General features: G+C 41.3%; 1 protein-coding gene across 4 annotated transcripts in view; it reads left to right on the forward strand.

Moving 5' to 3' along the window:
* Nucleotides 1-14,813, forward strand: part of tspan18b (tetraspanin 18b) — a 182,670-nt gene that overhangs the window by 69,656 nt on the left and 98,201 nt on the right. The window contains exon 1 of one of the 4 annotated variants that reach the window (XM_073030354.1): nucleotides 668-870. The exons of the other annotated variants lie outside the window; for them this stretch is intronic. The gene's annotated coding sequence lies outside the window, so the exon portion shown is untranslated. Of the gene's footprint in view, nucleotides 1-667; nucleotides 871-14,813 lie in introns of those variants that run through there. 4 annotated transcript variants of the gene reach the window in all.

A 14,813-nucleotide genomic window follows, 5' to 3' on the forward strand; every position in this document is an offset into this window, starting at 1 on the left:
CATGGAAGCTGTTCAAACAATGAAACCTGTGCCATTCAATTCAAAGAATAATCCAGATGTAGCTAAAATTCAGTGAAACAAATAGTTAATTCTTGGGCATCTGGCCAATTAAAAAAAAACATCAAAGAATATTCTTCTTTATGTATGAGAGGTCCAAATTGAAATATAGAGATTTGTGTTTCTTAGGGTAAGAAGACAGAATGGTTATTCCCTTTCCAGTCTACGAATCTGACAGCTACAAAGACGGGGGAGTTTAGAAAGGCATATATTCTTGGGGTTCATCTAACAGTGGCAAGTGATGTTAAAAACATAAGGAAAGGAGCTGGAGTAGGAAATATGACCTCTCGAACATGCTCACTCAATCATAAGCATCAAGGCTGATCATCGTCCCTAATCTCCATATCCTTTGACCTTCAGGATTTAGAATAATAGACTATTCTAGGACTGAATCAATATAGGCAAGAGAAATGAGAAGCTGAGTGCAAGTGATCTGCAAACGATAGGTGACATCCAGAGTTAAACTTTCAAACTTACTTCGGGCAATTTTTGACACAGCAGCCTCATTTTAACTTTGCTGTAATTTGAATAGAATCCTGGAAACTGGTCGGCTGCAGCACCATAAAATAACTTTACAGAGATCCGCTGTAAAGATTAACTCTTGTAGAACTTGGCTATATTTTGCCAAAATAAATAGAGCAAACAGGAAAATATCATTAAACATGCTTCAAAGTTAATGCTCTTAAAATCTACCAAGCGGGCCAAGATTTTCCATTGCACACAATGTACTCTGCACACAGGATCAGCAGCTGTTTTTCGAAAGGTCTCTGAAAATGCGAGTGCTATGAAACTCCAACAATTATTCAATTACAGGTCAGTGAATTCTACTAACTAATTACGGTTGCTATTGTAGTAGGGTAGCTACTAGATGTGAAACAGGAGAAAGCAAAAACATTATTGAACGATTAAGGAACTATTGAACTATCTCGGAACGGGGCTAAGTTGGAGTAAAATTCTTCAAACACATTCCTTTACTTTTCATGGGCCTGTATCAAAATTTCTAAAGGCAAGCCTGTGTGGCTCAGCTCCTGATTACAAAGTTTTATTCATCATGTTCTATGGGCAAAGTGTGACTTAGAAAATTTGGGGGGAAATTATACTAAGCAAATGATTTTAACTATTGTTAGGTTCAATATTAAAATGTACTTTGTCGGCTGTAAGATGTTTGGGCTTTGTTGAACCCTAACGGCAACTTTATATAAAAACAAACCCTTTTTAAAAGAGCTTTATTTTGGTGGGACCTTTCTTCTTGCTGGCAGTGTTGTCAAGTTAATCACGACGGGAAGAGTAGTTCAAATCAGTCTGATTTTACATTTTTATTGTGAATTCCTCAGTGGTAGATTTAAAAAATGCACTGAAAACAATACAATTAATGTAATAAAACATAGAAAAGCAGATTGTAGTTACATTGTTTTATATTAAAACAGAAGATACTTACTTCGAGTGCCCAACTAAAATCAGTGGAGGACATCGAATCATTGCAAAGCTTCATAACCTCAGGAAAACCCTGTTATTAACTCTTTTGAAAATGATGCAAAAATTCTCCATGTTGAACCAATATTTGAAAAGTTGAGGAGAATATAATGTGAATTAATTCATTATGACTGATACATTGAGATTTTGACTATTTGGTGCCATACGTGTTTCTGGACTTTTACATAAAGGAAATCTGAGATAAGTAATTTTGCCCTGCCATACCAAAGCTACAATAGAGAAAAAAATATCAGTAGAAAGGCTTCAGCATTTCTTATTTAAGCAGTGAAGAAAAGAATTGCTTTTTATGCAGGAAGAGTAGAATTAGAAAAATCATAATGGGCCTACAAACTATTTCATCTCTTGACCATAGAATAGTTAGTAGACACATTGTTTGTGTGCAGTTGATTGGAATTTGTACTCAACAAAATCCCGCAGCACTACGAAGTCAATGTTTCTGATGCCAAGTCAACATTGTAATGAAGGGATCATAGCAGCAAAGGGTGAACAACAAGATCCCACACTTAATAATGTGATTTTGGTTTTGGGAGCATTGTGAAGCTTCAGTGCTTTAGGTTTTTAATTAGCTCTATCATATCACTTGAAGCTTATACTAAGAAATTCACGAAGTATATCATCACCTGAGCAGTAAGGGTTTCTTCACGATCTAAAGTTATGACTGTACACGGGAGCATCAGGACTAGGACTGCCTGACAAGGTAACCCAGCTTTCTCTCTCAGGCTGTAAGACTATTGAATAACCTACCACCAGCAGGTCTCGTCGCTGAGACGGTGAACTGCTTACTGTTTGCTGTTTACCCACGCTGCACACTACCTGCTTTCAGAATGATATTTTATTAACTTATTTTATTTTGTGGGACGTGTGTGATGTATGTTCTGTGGGTGCACCATGGTCCGGAGGGACCTTGTTTCGTTTGGTTGTATATATGTGTAGTCAGATGACAATAAACTTGAACTAGAACTTGTTTTTCTGGTCAGAAATGTATTGGCTTAAACATTCATCAACTCATAAGAGCATACGGTGGACTTGCACAATGGGGGTACCTTTGTTCAAAGCCAGAAACAAGCAGAGCGCTAAAAGAGTTGTACATGTTAATATCAGAAATGCCAGGCCTGCAAGTATATTCATGCAAAAACATGATAAACCTTATTATCATCCCACGATGGAAAGAATTTCATTGTGGGTGGAGACCAATGGCTGGGAAAGATCCTGTGGGAGGGGTGGTGAGTGGTTGAAGCTAAGGATCTGGAAAACCAGGGGGCTCACTGGGAGAGGCTGTCAAAGCGCAGGGGATGGTTGTGGAGTAACAATGGAGGGAACGGTAAGGGTTGGGAGCTTTGAGAGTTAAATGATGCGTGGTGGACTGAGGACAGGTTTCCTAGAAATTCCAGATTGGGAGAAAAATATCATGGAAGAGTCAGGCAGCAAGATGGACATAAGTGTAATGATGGGATGGGCAAGTGTCTTGTTTTACCAATGGAGATTTCTGATGCTGGTGTGAACTGGTCACCAGCATAGTTCACTAGCAAAGCCTAGAATCATTGCTAGACTCCTTGGCAGTGAGCCAACTAGGTTTGGGTCTTTTAAGAACACAGCAACAAGGCTTACCCCTCTGGTTAAGGCCCGTGCTATTCACATGCAGCAAGTCTGTAAAACACTGTTGCAGAAACAACATGGGTTGCATGTCAATTGCTCATGCCAGCAGCCTCTGTGAGTGTTATAAGCATGGAGGACTGAGACAGTATGCCCCAATATTTTTTTATGCACTATCACATTTTATGCCACAGACTTATAGGAGCCAGTGTTTTATATGTCCACTAGGATGTTCAGCTACTGAGAAAATTAAAATATAATGCATTGGACCACATCATACACAATGTGATTATGTTTGCTTTGAGTGAGGCAATTGGAACTTGCTCATCTATTACCTTTTTGCTGTGTTATCGTAAGCTGTTGCTTATTGCCATGAATGAGGACAGAGAGTGATTAAATGAAACATTTATGACAGCCCAGGGTATAATTACAGCAGTGGCACAAGTGACTCTTTCACTCGTGACCCAGCAGGGGTGAAAATTACAGGGAACACTTAATCACTTCTCCTGAGGGAACATAGATCTGTGTGAACTTTCTTTTTCACACTCCTAAAGTAATCAACCAAAACTTCACTAAGTCAGTTTAACAGTGCAGACTGTATTTTCCAACTCTGACTAGCTATATTCACAGAGAAATTTTACATCACTGTGTTCCTAAGAGTATTTTTAAAATTTATACTGCTTATTATGGTTCTAGCCTTAATCAAATATTTTCTCAATTTTCTTCTAAAGGAATTAAATGCATTTAGAGGCAGTACATCCCATATATACACAGATTTTTAAAACTCTCGTTTCAGCCAGATTTCCACTCTTTATTTTTTCAATTCAGCTCCCATGAGTCTTTTGAATTCTAGAGCTGCTTTTGAAAGCTCCCCCATCAGCAAATGTTACACCATTATGATCTACAATTTCGTGCATTTTCCACTGAGTAACAAAGTACCGTGTCACGGCTAATAGTGCCTCTGTCTCACTGCTCCGGTGACCCGGGCTCATTGTTGACCTCGAGTGCTGTCTCTGTGGAGTTTGCACGTCCTTCCTGCGAGCGGTGGTGTTTTTTTCTGAGTGTTCTGGCTTCCCCTCACATCCCAAAGCCGTACAGGTCAGTGGGTTAACTGGCTGGTGCGATGTTGAAGTACCGTCTGAATCTATAATGACAGAAAGTGGGACATTGCTGGGATATTTGTTTATTTGCAGAATTCACCAGGAAATATTTCCAATTAAATAATTCTGATTTTAAGCATCATGTTACAATTGCCATGCATATAAAATACTGACATGACCACACTTTTATGCTTGGGGTCTTGTTAAAAATATGTCATGTACAATTTCAAATGTTTTACAAGTGGGACCAAAATACAGATACAAACACACATACTTTATTGTCACCAAACAATTGATACTAGAGCGTACAATCATCACAGCGATAATTGTTTCTGTGCTTCGCGCTCCCTGAAGTACAAATCAAAGTAAATATCATAAAAATTTAAATTATAAATCATAATTTGAAAATAGAAAAGGGAAAGTACGGTACTGCAAGTCAAGTCCGGATATTTGGAAGGTACGGCCCAGATCCGGGTCAGGATCTGTTCAGCAGTCTTATCACAGTTGGAAAGAAGCTGTTCCCAAATCTGGCCGTACGTATCTTCATGCTCCTGAACCTTGTCCCGGAGGGAAGTGGGACAAAAAGTGTGTTGGCTGGGTGGGACTTATCCCTGATTATCCTGGCAGCACTGCTCCGACAGTGTGCGGAGTAAAGTTGAGTCCAAGGATGGAAGATTGGTTTGTGTGATGTGCTGGGCTATGTTCATGATCTACTGCAGCTTCTTCCGGTCTTGGACAGGACAACTTCCATACCAGGTTGTGATGCACCCTAGAAGAATGCTTTCTACGGTGCATCTATAAAAATTAGTGAGGGTTTTAGGGAGCAGGCCAAATTTCTTCAGCTTTCTCAGGAAGTAAAGGCGCTGGTGGGCCTTCTTGGCAGTGGACTCTGCTTGGTTAGACCAAGTGAGGTCATTTGTGATATTCACCCTGAGGAACTTAAAGCTTTTGACCTGTTCCACCTGCGCACCACCGATGTAGATGGGGTCATGCGGTCCGCTACTCCTTCTGAAGTCAACAACCATTTCCTTCATCTTGCTGACGTTGAGGGATAGGTTATTGTCTTCGCACCATGCCACCAGGTTCTTAATTTCCTCTCTGTACTCAGACTCATCATTCAAGATATGGCCTACAACTGTGGTGTCATCAGCAAACTTATATATTGAGTTTGATGGAAACTTGGCTACACAAATATGGGTGTACAGTGAGTACAGCAGGGGGCTGAGTACACAGCCTTGTGGGGTACCGGTGCTCAGAGTGATTGTAGAGGAGAGCTTGTCCCCTATTTTTACAGACTGGGTCCTGTCTGTGAGGAAGTTAAAGATCCAGCTGCAGATCTGAATGCTAAGACCCAGGTAGCGGAGTTTAGGAATCAGTATATTTGGAATGATGGTATTAAAGGCAGAGCTGAATTAAAGTCGATGAAAAGGAGCCTTACATATGCGTCTTTATTCTCCAGGTGTTCTAAGGAGGAATGTAGTGCCAGAGAGATGGCATCTGCCGTTGACCTGTTGCTCCGGTAGGCGAATTGCAAAGCGTAGCGGTTGACCGGCAGGTTATGGTTGATGTGTGCCATAACCAATCGCTCAAAGCACTTCATAGCAATTGATGTTAGAGCCACAGGTCGGTAGTCATTCAGGCATGCCACCTTGCTTTTCTTCAGCACCGGGATTATCGTTGCCTTCTTAAAACATGAGGGGATCTTAGACTGAAGCAGGGAGCAGTTGAAGATGTCAGCAAACACTCCAGCTAGCTCGCTTGCACAGGCCTGGAGAACCCGTCCCGGGACGCCATCTGGGCCTGTCACCTTCCTTAGATTTATCTTCAGGAAGGCTCTTCTAACATCTTCTTCGGTGACGATGAATCTCAATGCCACCAGGTCCGGTTCATCCGGAGGGGGCAGGACGCTCCTCTTCTGTTCGAATCTTGTGTAGAATACGTTAAGTTCATCAGGAAGAGAAGTGCTAGAGTTATTGATATTCCCAGCCTTTTCTTTGCGCTCATTTAGACCCTGCCATAGTCTACTGGCATCCCTCTGGTTAGCCTGGGCTTCCAACTTGGCTCGATATTGCCTCTTGGCGCCCTTAATGGCTTTCCGGAGTTCATGCCTGGATTCCGTGTAGCGACTGGTATCTCCGAACCTAAAGCTGTAGCCTTCAAAAGGGACTGGACCTCATAAAATCAAATTAATTGAACTGCTTTGAATAAATGGCTAGGTGACAGAAAACAGAATTCTACACCACGAAGAAGTATACTGCTTTTTCTGAGAAGTAAATATTAGTTTTAAAATTGATTGTCATTTATTAAAATAATAATTTTTCCTTTTTGTAGAAAAGCAAGGCAATTTGGTGACAGTTTTGTGAGGAGGCAACTAAACAAGACTCCATGTTATGGGAAAGCTACTGGCATGGACCAAAGATAGGTTGACTGGCAGAACGCAGAGGATAGTGATGGCTGCAAGTGACTAGTTGTCTTCTGTAGGTGTCAGATTGAGAATACAACTTCTCATTTTATGCGTTAATGATCTGGATGAAAGAAATGATGGCATTGTGGTCAGGTTTGTAGATGATACAAAGACTGGTGGAGGGACAGAGGCAGGGATTCTGTAGGACTTGGAGCTTAGGAGAGTGGGCAAAGGGGTCACAGAAGGGTTGCAGTTTTGTTTGCACTGTGATATTGTTCCCACACCTATGTATATATCGCAAGACTACTTACTTCTTCCTCCATAACCTTAACCAACAGCTTCCCTGCATCAACCAACTGCTGAAAATCTCACTCATGCCTTGGTTAATTCTAAACATGACTGTTCCTATCTTTCCTTTAACTCATTGAAATCACTGTTGTCCGTTGGTAGCCAGCATCTAAACTTTAAAAAAATGTTCACCCTTATTTACAAATCCTCTGTTGACTCACTTTACCAACCCCCTCCTTACTGGAAGATATTAAGTGACCGTTTTGCTCTAGGTTTATGCATCTGGATTCCCAACAGGGTTCCTGCTTTACAGCAGAAATCTAATATTGTTCACATTAAAGTAATGGAACTGAGCCTGCAGACTAAAGGTGAAGTTGAGAAGAATGCACTTACTCTGCTCACTCGTGTGAAGAAACTAACGTAGTGTTAGCTTGAGTTGTTTCAGATGGTGCACGTACAGAATCTCATGTCCTGATTCATAACTGAAGCCCAGTTTCCAGCTATCAGAACGTAAAATTAGATTTCAAAAAGCATGTCTTTTTCTATAGTTCAGAATTATGCATTCATAACAATATTGATTTAAGAAAGACCCTCACTTCTTATCTGGAAGGTCAAAATCAAGATTCATTTCAGCATAAGCATTCAACTAAATCCAAGTTAATTTAGCTGAGATTTGGAATTGACTGAGTTCTAATCTTCCATATACTCTGCATTTATACCATTTCTATTTGTATCATGATTCCTATCCCACCCAGAAAATACAGTCTGCCTGCATAACAATTGAGAGTGTTTTTTAAAGATGCTTTCATGAAAATAATACTGTACATTGAAATCATTTTCAAGCTCAGAAATTTGACATTTATTTCCCTGCAGAAGAAAATAGTTCAGACATAATTAAATTCAGAGTTAACATTTGACAGGTAAAGTGTTTGGCATTCATTCCTGTTGAAGAAAGTCATACCAACGTGCCATCTTATATTAAAAAATCAGCATTCAAAATGATATTGGAGGCAAGTATCTAATAATCACATATGTTCGATTTTAACTCTACAGTGGAAGAATATGTTGTGATTTTGAAAATAAAAATATATTAATATAAGAAAATAGCATAATATTCAATATATTATACATATATATGTTGTTGGACAAAGATTGCATTTCTGGATAAATTATGAGATGTCCTTTGTTGGGGGCAGAGGTGAGTGTAGTTGTTATTGCTAAGGAGAAGGTGTTGGGAAGCTGAAAGGTCTGAAGGAAGGTAAGTCACCTGGACTGGATTGACTGTACCCCAGAGTTTTAAAAGAAGTAACTGAAGAGATTGTGGAGGTATCAGTAATGATCATGAGGTTCTGAAATGGTTCCAGAGGATTGGAAAATTGTAAATGTCACTCCACTCTCTCAGAAGGGAGGGAGGCAAAGGACAAGTAAATATAGGCCAGTATTCCAAACTTCAGTTGTTGGGAGGATGTTAGATCCATTACTAAGGATGAGGTCTCAGGGTAATTGGAGACACATGATAAAATAGCCTGAAGTCAACATGGTTTCCTTAAGGGAAAATCTTGCCTGACAAATCTGTTGGAATTCTTTAAGGAAATAACAAGCAGGACAGACAAGCAGGAGAGTCAATGGAAGCTGTTTAGTTGGATCTTCAGAAGGCATTTGACAAGGGCCACACGTGAGGCTGCTAAACAAAATAGAAGCCCATAGTACTGCAGCAAAGAATCTAGCACGGATTGAAGATGGGCTGACAGGCAGGAGGCAAACAGTGGAAATGAAAGGGAGTGACTAGTGGTGTTCCGTAGGGTATGGGCTTGGGTACACTACTTTTCATGTTAAATGTCAAGGATCTGCATGACAGAATTGATAGCTTTGTACCCAAGTTTGTGGATGACACCAAGATCAGATGGCAAGGCTGGTAGCATTGAGAAAGCAGGAAGTCTGCAGAAGGATTTGGACGAGTAAGGCATAGGCTATTTTCTAAATCGAGAGTGAATTCAGAAGTCAGAGGTGCAAAGGATATTGGAATCCTAGTGGAGGATTCCCTAATAGTTAACTTGCAGGTTGAGTCAATAGTAAGGAAGGCAAATGCAATGGTAGCATTAATTTCAGGAGAATCAGAATATAAGAGCAAGGATGTAATGCTGAGGATTTATAAGGCATTGGCCAGACTGCATTGTGAGCAGACTTAGTCCTCATTTCAGAGAAAGAATAGGCTGGCATTGGAGTGCATCCAGAGGAGGTTCATGTTAATGATTATGGCAGTGAAAGGGTAAATCTATGAAGAATGTTTGGTGGCTCTGGACCTATACTTACTGGAGTGTAAAAGAATAGGGAGGGGGGTCTCATTCAAATCTATTGGATATTGAAAGGCCTAGATAGAGTAGATTTGGAGAGGATGTTTCCAATAGTGGGAGGGCATAGGACCAGAGGGCTCAGCCTTAGAATAGAAGAACATCTCCTTAGAACAAGATGAGGGGGTGTTTCTTTAGCCAGAGGGTGGGAAATCCATGGAATTCATTGCCATCGATGGCTGTGGGGGCCAGTCATTAGGTATATTTGAAGCAGGGGTTGATATATTTTTGATCAGTAAAGGCCTCAAAGGTTATGTGGAGAAGGCTGGAGGATGGGATTAAGAGGGGAAGTAAATCAGCTGTGATGAAATGGCAGAGAAAGGTCAAAGGGCCAAATGGCCCCATCCCCCTCCTAGTCCTTATGGTCTATGGTCTTATGGAATTGGAATTAATGTTTGCTTTTTGTGTTGCCAGTTAGGAGGCACTGTGACGTTGTTTATCACCTTGGTTGCTCTGGTAACAGCAAGGGCACAGGCATTCACTGACACTCTTTTATAATGCTCCTGGAAATTCAGGTGAAGTTCAAGTTCAACTGTCACTCATCCAAGCACAATTATACGGCCAAATGAGGCAGTGGACTTACTCACAATGTAAGCCCATTATACTGTGTTGCTGTAAACAACTCCACTGTTTTCCACTAACTCCTAGACAACATCATCGGTTAAACGTCTATTATTGAAAGAAATAAACACCAGTTCTGGGATGATCTTTAAGAAGAGTGAGAGGTGATGTTAATGAAATGTGGAAGTCTGAGGGAAGTTGTTAGGATGGACACTGGAAAGATGTTTTCCTTGTGGAGGTATTTAAAAGTAGGAGATATAATTTCAGAATCAGGAATTCTTCCATATCTCCATCTTAAATTGATCACCTCTTGTTCAAAAAATTATGCTCCCCCATCTTACTAGCTCCACCATGGAAAACATTTTCTCAGCATCCATACTGATCATTTCCACCAGAATCTTGCATGGGAATCTTTGAAATTCTCTACCCATAGGGATCTGTGGAGAGAGTCACTGAATTTACTCAAAACAAAGACTGACAAACACTAAATCTAAAGGGAGTGAGGGGGCTGTAGGGAGAGAATAGGGAAGAGGTGCTGAGACCAGGTTCAGATCAGCTATAAACCTTCTGAAGTGGTGAAGCAGGATCAAGGAGCGAACTAATTTCTCATTATGATTCTTATTTCTTATTTAAACTAACCTGGATGCTAATTAAAACCAATACAATAACATAGTTAAGCAAATAAAGAATTCTGTGATTACTTAAATTTCTGTGTTCTTCATCCAGTATATCGTAATATATAGCGGCTCCTTTTGGTAATGATAGCAGAGCACTAAGTAATTTACCACCTAATAACACACAGAAAATGCTGGCAGAACTCAGCAGGCCAGGCAGCATCTATGGAAAAGAGTCGAGGTTTCAAGCCGACACCCTTCAGAAAGAGATACAGGGCTGGAGAAGGGGGAGTCTGATAGATGAGGACAGAAGGCCATGGAAGAAAGATAAAGGGGGGAGGAGCACCAGAGGGAGGCGATGGGCAGGCAAGGAGATAAGATGAGGGAGGGAAAAGGCAATGTGGAATGGTGAAAGAGCAGCGGTGGGGGGGCAGGTGGGGGGCATTACCAGAGGTTTGAGAAATTGATGTTCATACCATCAGGTAGGAGGCTACCCAGGTGGAAAATAAGGTGTTGTTCCTTCAACCTGAGTGTGGCCTCATCACGACAGTGGAGGAGACCATGGATAGACATATTGGAATAGGAATGGGAAGTGGAATTAAAATGGGTGGCCACAGCGTACCCCCCCCCCCCCCATGTCTTCACCATTCCCCATGCCCTTTTCCCTCTCTCACCTTATCTCCTTGCCCACCCATCGCCTCCCTCTGGTGCTCCTCCCCTTTTTCTTTCTTCTATGGTCTTCTGCCCTCTTCTATCAGACTCCCCCTTCTTCAGCTCTGTATCCCTTTCTCAAATCAACTTCCCAGCTCTTTACTTCATCCCTTCCCCTTCAAGTTTCACCTATCACCGTGTGTTTCTCTCACCCTTTTAAATCTCCTCCACAGCTTTTTCCTTCCAGTCCCACTGAAGGGTCTCGGCCCGAAATGTCGACTGTACTTTTTTCCATAGGTGCTGCCCGGCCTGCTGAGTTCCTCCAGCATTTTGTGTGCGCTGCTTGGATTTCCAGCATCTGCAGATTATCTCTCGTTTGTGATTGGGTTACCACCTAACAATATACTATTCAGATAATAGCTGGTTCTGAGCGGTGCCTCAGAGAGTCAGTGTCCTCCATCACCCAGGACATGCCCTTTTCTCACTGTTACCATCAAGAAGGAGGAAGAGAAGCCTGAGGGCACACACTCAGCGATTCAGGAACAGCTTCTTCCCCTCTGCCATCCGATTCCTAAATGGACATTGAACCCCTGAACACTGCCTCACCTTTTATTTCTGGTTTTGCACTATTTTAAATGTAACTATTTAATATATGTGTATATATACATATAATAATTGATTTACTGATTTATTTATTCTTCATTTATTATGTATTGCATTGTACAGCTGCCGCTAAGTTAACAAATTTCACGACATTTGCCGATGATATTAAACTTGATTCTGATCTATAAGGCTCGTGAGGAATCTAATTAACCACATGGGAATCTTAACGAACTGAGGCATAAGGTTTGTCTTGGCCAATCGTATTTGGAGGTTATCGTGCATTGCTTCCCTGTTTTAATCTCCACATTATGTTCTTTTCCATGGTTCCCATGGAAATAGCTGCCTGCTGTGTAGAATAGATTGTCAGATTACAAGCAAAGAAAACCAAAGGAAACTGCAGATACTGGAAATCTGAAATAAAAACAGAAAAAGCCAGGAATAGTCAGTAGGCCAGACAATACTTGTAGAGTTAAATTTTGTTCTGAAGACCCTCCACCAGAACTGGAGAAGAGAGAAGTTGCAGAAGGAGAGAGATCTCTCCTCTGTTTGATCCTTCCCTTCTCAGCAATTTTAAGCTAATTAGTTTTCACTTTTCCCATGTGAAAAAATGTTAATTTTATCTTCCCTTTGCAGACCCTGGATATTTCCAGTATCTCTGTTTTTATTGTCTGTTCACGGTCATATGTCTCGGTGCCACCACCCGGGTTGAACTTTGCACTGTTACTGTCATAAAGTAGAACCACAGAAATGGCTCCCTGTGGCCCACCTTGTTCACATCAACCATATTGGCCATCTATGCTGATCCCACCTGTCTGCATTAGGCCTGCATCCCTCTATGCCTTTCCTATGCAGGTACCCATCCAAAGGTCTTTTAGCAGTTGTGATGTTGTCATTGGATCTGTCTACTTCTCCTCCTTGGGCTGTTCCTAGTATTTGTTTTTAATATTCTTAGCAATATTTACATTGGCAAAGATTGTTGTCCTTCTCCTCAGTGTTTGCTTACCATTAAGATGTGACTTGGATTCTAATAGTGATAAGAGGAGCTCTGTTTCTGCAAATGAGTGGACATGCATGTTTTTGCAGTACAAACTTAATTTAAGCAAAAGTGATTAAAGAAGATATTAAATTTACTTTGTATTATTGTCTTGCAGTCAGCAGCAAAGCTCCCATGGTCAGCGTGGGCTTATAGGTAAAGTCAGCTCATGCTTTGCAACAATTTCCTCCCCCAGGGCTATCCACTTCTTGGTGGTAAGCTTTGTGCAGCCATCATTTGGGAGTAATAGGTAGGTGGGTTGCTAGGGGTACAAAACAAGCCCTGTTCTGAAAGCACAAGCAAGAGAAAATCTGCAGATGCTGGAAATCCAAAGAAACACACACAAAATGCTGGAGGACCTCAGCAGGCCAGGCAGCATCTATGGAAAAGAGTACAGTCGACATTTCGGGCCGAGACCCTTTTTTCCATAGATGCTGCCTGGCCTGCTGACTTCCTCCAGCATTTTGTGTGTGTTGCCCTGCTCTGAAAGGGTAGGAAAGGAAATTCAGAATGCTTTAAATGAAATCAAATGAGATAGTGTAGATTGGTACAACGTGCAATGATGAGATGAAATATCTTCTTATTTGCTGAGTGTTTCCCAATGTTAGTTTTACTGCCTGTTGGTGGTGTTCTTCCTGTCTCTGTTCACTTGATTATCATTACCTACCGTACACCTTTATCAATCAATATGGGGTCCCTTTTCTAATATTCTTCTTTACATGTTTTTCTTCAGAAGTGCCAGTGATAATTTATCCTTTAAATTACTTTCTGCATCAATATTTCTGAATGTCAGAAGAGACAGCAGTGCTAAAAGTACAAAAAGCCTCCTAACTCTGGACCTCTGTGTCTTCACGACAGCCTTTCAGCTTTGATATTATGAGACCGGCTTTCTCTGTGGCAGTGTCAGGTTTTGTTTGCTGTGGTTTCTTTCGATGACTTATTTGTAAATTAGGAACAACGTGCTATTGTGCACCTGTGATCCACCAGAGTGATTTGAAAGTTCAAAGTTCAAAGTAAATTTTATTATCAGAGCACATATGTCACCACATACAACTCAGTCATTTTCCTGCGGGCATATTCAGCAAATCTCTAGAACAGTAACTATAACAGGATCAATTGAAGATCAACTTTGATCAAATAATTAGTTAACAGGAAGAAGTAGGGCAGCTTGATAAAATGGTTAAAAACAACACATGAAATCTTGAGACACATTAACGGTAGAAGCATGGAGTATAACAGTGAGGAAGCTGCCATGAACATTGGTTTGTTGTATTGCTTTCAAAAGGATTGGTCTGAAGAAAGACATTGCAGGGCTCAAGGAAAGAAGGATGAGGTTAGGCTGTTTGACCAACGGGCTGACACGGACGCCAAGGACTGAGTGTGTTCTTACCATTCTGCGGTTTTCTTTGGAGTAGCGCAAGTGGCTCTTGATTGGTTTGCCTCAATTCTACTTTTCCATCTGATTTGCAAATCCCTTTTTCCTTCCTCTTGTGTCTGTCCACCAAAGTCATAGTTCCTTCTATTGATGGGTTCAGGACAACACTCACGAACTGGGCTCTCGAAATGAACACGGCCCGTTCCCGAGGAGTGTGCATCCCAAAAGGTGCTGTGTAGTCTGCCTCTCAGCACCACCGTAGATCTGGAGTCTCGTAGTCTAGTCCCACTTCACCGTGTCTGCTCTTGAGTGGCTACCTTGCGTACAGAGGCTATGTAGGATACTGCAGCAGGACTATTTTTTCCTCACCCCAAGAGGAAGCACCATCTCATTGCTTTTAGTGAGTAAGGTCTGCGGTTACTCAGAGCTAACCTGGGTTCAGACAGTGACCGATATGGGCACCGTTCCACTTGATGCTTTTCTAATTATTCACGTCACAATCATATACTGTAGGGGAAGCCTAGGCTGTTATACTTCAGTAGAAGTTAATTAACATCATTAGTAATGTGTTTGAGCTGCACTAATTCCTCTTCCCATAGTTCTGCTGCTAGACAATTGGTGGAAGACTAGTTTGTCAGTTGTGTGAACATTAGTAAGCAGGGACGTTGAGACATGTGCTGGGCACTAGG

Source organism: Hemitrygon akajei, chromosome 27 (assembly GCF_048418815.1).
Source record: "Hemitrygon akajei chromosome 27, sHemAka1.3, whole genome shotgun sequence".
Classification (NCBI taxonomy): domain Eukaryota; kingdom Metazoa; phylum Chordata; class Chondrichthyes; order Myliobatiformes; family Dasyatidae; genus Hemitrygon; species Hemitrygon akajei.